Here is a 6575-nt window from a genome sequence, read left to right as displayed (position 1 = left end):
CCAGATTCTTGGCCTTTCTGTTGTGAGACACCCATTCTGGGGCTGCTCAGACCACAGCCGGTAAGCCACTCCCCTAAACCCCATAACTGTTTTCATGCTCTCAGTTCTGTTTCTTTAGAGAACACTAACACTGGGGGCTGTGCTTGCCAGTCATACTCGAGGCTCTGGTTTCAGTCCTCAGTACTGTGTAAAACTGGGCATGATGGTGCACACCAGCAATCCCAGTAGTCAGGAGGTGGAGGCAGGAGAATCCAGAGTTCAAGGTCTTTCTTGTCTATACAGTAAGTGCTGGACTGGCCTGGGCTCCAGAGAACCTTATTGCAAATTAAAACACAAAAAGCCATGCATTTTAGCATGCACCTTTGATCTCAGCACTAGAGGAGGTGAGGCAGGCAGATCTCTATGAGTTCGAGGCCAGCCTGGTCTACAAATCGAGCTCCAGACTAGACAGAGCTATACACAGTGAGACCCTGAACACTCTCTGAGAGCTGAAAAGGGAAAATTTGTCACCTCTGATATAATAACAAAATGAAATGAAACATTGAAGTGTTTCCTGAGTGTAACATCCTGTCAGGTTTATCCATTGTTAAATTTAGCTTTGCAAAATGCCTCGGGGAACAAGAAAAACAATTTGTAAGCCACATTTTTCTCACTTTGGAATAAGCTCCAAGAGTCCCAGGAACGCAGGAACCGTGTGAAGAAGGCCAGGCCAGTCACCAAACAAGGCCCTCGGCTCCAGAAGCTGGGGAAGAGAGCTGGGCGTGGTGGCACAGCCCTGCAAGCCCAGCACTCCAGAGGCAGCATCAGGAAGATTGGCCCATGTCGCTCAGAGGCTTGTCTGCTCTATGTTAGGAATTCCAGGCCCACCAAGAGAACACGGGGAGACCCTACCTCAAAATAACGCTTCCTGCCAAGCCTGGATCTAAAGTCAAACCCTGAGACTCAGATGAGAGGAGAAAACCAGTTCCCACAGGATGTCCTCTGACCTCCATGTGCTCTACGTCACCAGCATGTCCTCTCACTAAATAAACAGATAGTGAATTTTACACTCTATGATTTTGTTAATTATCTAGCCATTAATGTGGGAACACACATGGTAGCCGGAGAGATCTCTAGAATATTGTAACATTGCTAAACTGAAGCCCTAGCCTCATTAAACAAACCCTTCCCCCTACCTTCTACCTCTGCTGACCAAGTTCCACTTCCTGTTTTCTTTAAATTTAACACTGAAAGTGGAATTATGGAAATGTGGTGGCATGTGTGCGCCTGTAATTCCAGCTTTTGGGAGACTGAGGCAAGAGGACCAAGAGTTAAAGGCCAGCCTGGGCTACATGAGACGGGGAGGAGGGGATAGGGGATGGAAGAGCAGAAGGCAACAGAAACAGACAGAAAACAGGGAAGAGATGGAAGAGAAAGAGACAAAAGGTGTGTTTAGCTCAGGACTCTGAGGTCACAGGTTTTGTATGTGAGAGAGACTTTTCCAGTGGTAGCAAGCTTCATGATAAGATGGGGCAAAGGGTGCAGAGAGAGTTTGCTTTCACAGTGTGGCCATGAATCTATGAATGGATCCGACTGTTCATTCAGCAAAGGGCCCTGGGCACCCAATCAGCTGCCACAGGTCCCAATTCTCAAACACCATTAGTATATGCCTTAAAAAATAAAACACAACTACTTTTATTTATCTATGTAGGGTCTGGTGCTCCCTAGGTGCTCTACCATTGAGCCACACTATCACTTAACCCTCTTTTTATTTAATTTTTTATTTTGTGAGAAGGTGTTATCCAGAGCAGCCTTGATCTCATTCTGTAGCCCAGACTGGGGATGTGTGGGCATGAGTGTGGATATGCATGCAAACGTGCATCAGACAGACAGACAGACAGAGACTGTGCATGGTGTATGTTCCCGTGGAAGCAGAAGTCTAATGTCTGAGTCTTCTGTGGTTACTCTCATCTAATAAGTTGTGTTGGGTGACAGATTTCCCCAGGGGTGGCATCATGTGGTGGATGAGACAAGCTGTGCAGAGAGAGGATTAAGCCTGGAGCCTGGTGCTCCCTGGGTTTAGTGAGTCAGGCTCTCTCACTGAGCCCAGGGCTTACCAGTGTGGCTAGTTTTGCTAGTTAGCTTGTTTTGGGGATTCCAATTCTCGACTTTCTGAGCACTAGGATTACAGGTGTGCTGCCACACCCAACCACCAGAATGACAGGTGTACTGCCATGCCCAACCATCAGAATGACAGGTGTGCTGTCATGACCAACCATCAGAATGACAGGTGTGTTGCCACGCCCAACCACCAGAATGACAGGTGTGCTGTCATGACCAACCATCAGAATGACAGGTGTGTTGCCACGCCTAACCACCAGAATGACAGGTGTGCTGTCATGAGCAACCACCAGAATGACAGGTGTGTTGCCACTCCCAACCATCAGAATGACAGGTGTGCTGCCACACCCAACCACCAGAATGACAGGTGTACTGCCATGCCCAACAATCAGAATGACAGGTGTGTTGCCACTCCCAACCATCAGAATGACAGGTGTGCTGTCATGACCAACCACCAGAATGACAGGTGTGTTGCCACACCCAACCAGCAGAATGACAGGTGTGTTGCCACACCCAACTACCAGAATGACAGATGTGCTGCCACGCCCAACCATCAGAATGACAGGTGTGCTGCCACACCCAACTACCAGAATGACAGATGTGCTGCCACGCCCAACCATCAGAATGACAGGTGTGCTGTCATGACCAACCATCAGAATGACAGGTGTGCTGCCACACCCAACCATCAGAATGACAGGTGTGCTGCCACACCCAACCATCAGAATGACAGGTGTGTTGCCACACCCAACCACCAGAATGACAGGTGTGTTGCCACTCCCAACCATCAGAATGTCAGGTGTGCTGTCATGACCAACCAGCAGAATGACAGGTGTGTTGCCACGCCTAGCCGGCAGAATGACAGGTGTGTTGCCATGACCAACAAGCATGTACACAGGTTTTGAGGATCCACACTCTGAGCTTCACACTTATTTGGCAAGAGTTGTAACGACTTGGCAACCTCCTCAGCTCTCTGGCTTTGAATTTTCAGTGCTTTTGCCTCAGTGTCCTGAGTAGCTAGGATGACAGGCCTGAGCCTCCATATAGTTTAGAATTTGATGAATTAAAATTTGGAGGCATATACAAATCATAGACCTTTCCCAGCATGTATGCCTCCCGTTCTTCCAGACCGGAGTGAAATGTCCGTCTTCATTTGAAAGTCACCTGGCCTGGGTCCTTCCTCCGCATCCCTCGTTCATTTCTCCAACGTTGCGCTCACTTGTTTCCATCCCTCCTCCAGGTCAGTTGTGAGCAGCAGGAACTCTGGCTCCATTGGGTAAAGAAGCAGCCTCTGAGTAAGAACTGTGTCTGGTTTAACCACAGCTCCCCTAGGGACCAGCCCAGTGAGTACTTAATACAAAGCCATATGAACTGGGCCTGGGCCTGGAAGCTGAAACAGGAGCATCCAATGTTCAGAGACAACCTCGGCTAACAAAGGCAAATCAAGACAGTTGTAGGTGACTTAGACCATGTCTCAACAAAAAGTATACATGAGGGCAGAAGAGGCAGCTCAGCGGTAGAGCCCCTGCTTAGAGTCCCCCAGTGAGGGGCAGGGGGCGTGGCTCAGTGGTAGAGCCCCTGCCTAGAATCCCCCAGTGAGGGGCAGGGGGCGTGGCTCAGTGGTAGAGCCCCTGCCTAGAATCCCCCAGTGAGGGGCTGGGGGCGTGGCTCAGTGGTAAAGCCCCTTGCCTAGAATCCTCCAGTGAGGGGCTGGGGGCGTGGCTCAGTGGTAGAGCCCCTGCCTAGAATCCCCCAGTGAGGGGCTGGGGGCGTGGCTCAGTGGTAGAGTGCTTTCATAGTGTGTGAGGCCCTGAGTTCTAACCCCGATACTACTAAGTAAGTAAATAGCCAAATGATGGAGTGGATGGATGAATGATGGATGGATGGTTTCGTTCCACCCTATGGGTACTGGGAAGTGAACTCAGTCCTCTGTACAAACAAGAGCCATCTCAGCCCTGATACCAAGTGTTTGAGGGGCAATATTCAAGTTCCTTCCAGGAGAGCCAGTGAGATGGCCTCGTGGGTAAAGGTGCCAGCAAGCCTAATGAGTTCAGTCCTGTGATGGCTTGTATATGTTTGCCCCAGGGAGTGGCACTATTAGGTGTAGTCCTGTTGGAGTGGGTGTGTCACTGTGGGCAGGGGTTTAAGACCCTCATCCTAGCTGCCTGGAAGTCAGTATTCTGCTAGCAGCCTTCATATAAAGATGTACAACTCTCAGCTCCTCCTGCCCATGCCTGCCTGGATGCTGCCATGCTCCCGCCTTGATGATAATGGACTGAACCTGTGAACCTGTAAGCCAGCCCCAATTAAGTGTTGTCTTTTAAAGACTTACCTTGGTCATGGTGTCTGTTCACAACAGTAAAACCCTAACTAAGACAAATCCTCAGGACTCCAGGAAAGGGGGGGAGGAGAGGAATGACTCCCAAGAGTGGTCATTTAATCTCCATACATGTGTAATGGCACACACATGAACATGTGTACAAAATGGGTAACCATAATGAAAACTGAACTTTATTTAAAAAAAAAAAAAATCTGCGTGTGCGTATCATCGGTGGAATCTTATTTTGGGGTAAAGAAGAATAAAATGATGTTGCTGGTAAAAAAAAAAAAAGATGGGGTTGGAGACCACCATGTTTAAAAAGGCTGTCAGACCCACAAATGCACTGTATGTTTTATTTTGTACATGAGTGTCTATATTTTTAAAAACCATATAAGACATGAAACTAGAAGGAAGGATATTTGTGGGAAGTTAAGAGATGAAGAGGGAGAGAGAGGGAGTGGGTTCCTGTGACTAAATTCCTTTCTCCCTCCTCCTTTCCTTCTTTTCCTGTCCGTTCCCCCTTCCTCTCTTTATTTTCTTTTTTCCTTCCCAATTTATTTTTATTTTAAATTTTGAAACAGTCCTTCAGGTAGCCTTTAGCTGGCTCTGCACTTACTGTGAAGCCAGGAATGACTCTGAACTCTTGCTGTAGGCTTACCTCTACCTCCCCAGCGCTGGGACTTGGTCTTCTTCTGCTGTGGGGACTCTAGACTGAACTCCCGTAGTCAGCAGGGGCCTTTCTGGATTTTCCTGATGGACTCCTCCTGCCCTGTCCCCTTTAAAGTACCCTACAAAAGCCACACCCCTCCACTGTCTTTTACTCCCAAGCCGTAGGCACGCAGCCCCCACCATGGCAACCATGTAATAAATGGGGAGAATGTGGTAATCATGCTCAGAAAAAGAAAGACAAAAACGAAAAGCAAAAGCACTAAAGCCAATGGACCAATAGGTAAGGTGGCTTATCATTTGAGTTCTATCCCCGGAACCAACTCCATCTGCATGCCCAGCACCCATGGGTACACACACACACACACACACACACACACACACACACACCGAAGACAAATATTTGATTTATATTTAAAAACAGAAAACTAGCATATTACAGAAACTAGACTCCACCCTAGCAGGTCAGCTCTTTGTAAGGGATGAGCTAGCAAGGAAGTGGCTGGGTGTGGGGAGGGGAGGCTGGGACACAAGTCAGCCATTGATTAGGCTGCCTGAGGTGGAGGAAGAGGTGGATCCTATAGTTTCATGGCTGTTGGAGTGGGGAAAGAACCCTCCACATGGAGGCTTCTAGGAAGTTGTTTGGGTGAAGTGGAAATGCCTACAGTCACCTGGGGAAGGCCAAGTGTGACCCTGCCTGGGGCAGCCTAGGTGAACTCCTAAGCAAAATTCTTGCCCGGGACACTTTAGGGCCTAGGTCTGGTCACCAGTATGGGAAGGGGTGAGGGACTGGAATCCAGATCTAGGGTTAGGTAGGTGGATCAATTGCTAAACTGCTTTGCAAGCAAAAGAATCAAAGTTCAGCTCCCAGGACTAAGGGATGCTGGGCATGGTGTTGAACTCTTGTAAAGAACTCCCGAGGTGGGCAAGAAGGAAAAAGGTGGATCCTGGCATCTCACTAGCCAGCCAGTCTAGACTACTGGGTAAGTTTCAAGCCAATGGGAGACCTTGTCTCTTACAAGATGGGGCAGGGGAGATGGGTCCGTAGATAAAGGCTCCTGCCCAAGTCTGACAACCTGACTTTGATCCCTGGGACCCAGATGGTCCACATGGGACCATGGCACCTAGTCAATCAACCAATAAAATAAAATTTAAAAGGTAGCCAGGGCCTGGCATTGGTGGTGCACGCCTTTAATCTTAGTACCTGGGAAGCAGAGACAGGTGGATTTTTGAGTTTGAGGCCAGTCTGGTCCTCAGAGCTAGTTCTAGGACAGTCAGGGCTACACAGAAAAACCCTGTCTCAAAAATAAATAATCAAATAAATAATCTAACATTTTGTGTCTGTCGGCATCGATTTCCTAATCTGTAAAATGGTGGACGGATCTTGAAGAATGATGTCAGAGGTTGATCTCTGGCCTCTACCTGCACGCCTGAACGTACATGAAACCACACTACAAACACGCCCAAAACAGTCCTGTTTTCCAGATTTGAT

Source organism: Micromys minutus (genome assembly GCF_963924665.1).
Source record: "Micromys minutus genome assembly, chromosome: 29".
In the NCBI taxonomy this organism is placed as follows: domain Eukaryota; kingdom Metazoa; phylum Chordata; class Mammalia; order Rodentia; family Muridae; genus Micromys; species Micromys minutus.
This window is presented reverse-complemented; position numbering follows the sequence as displayed.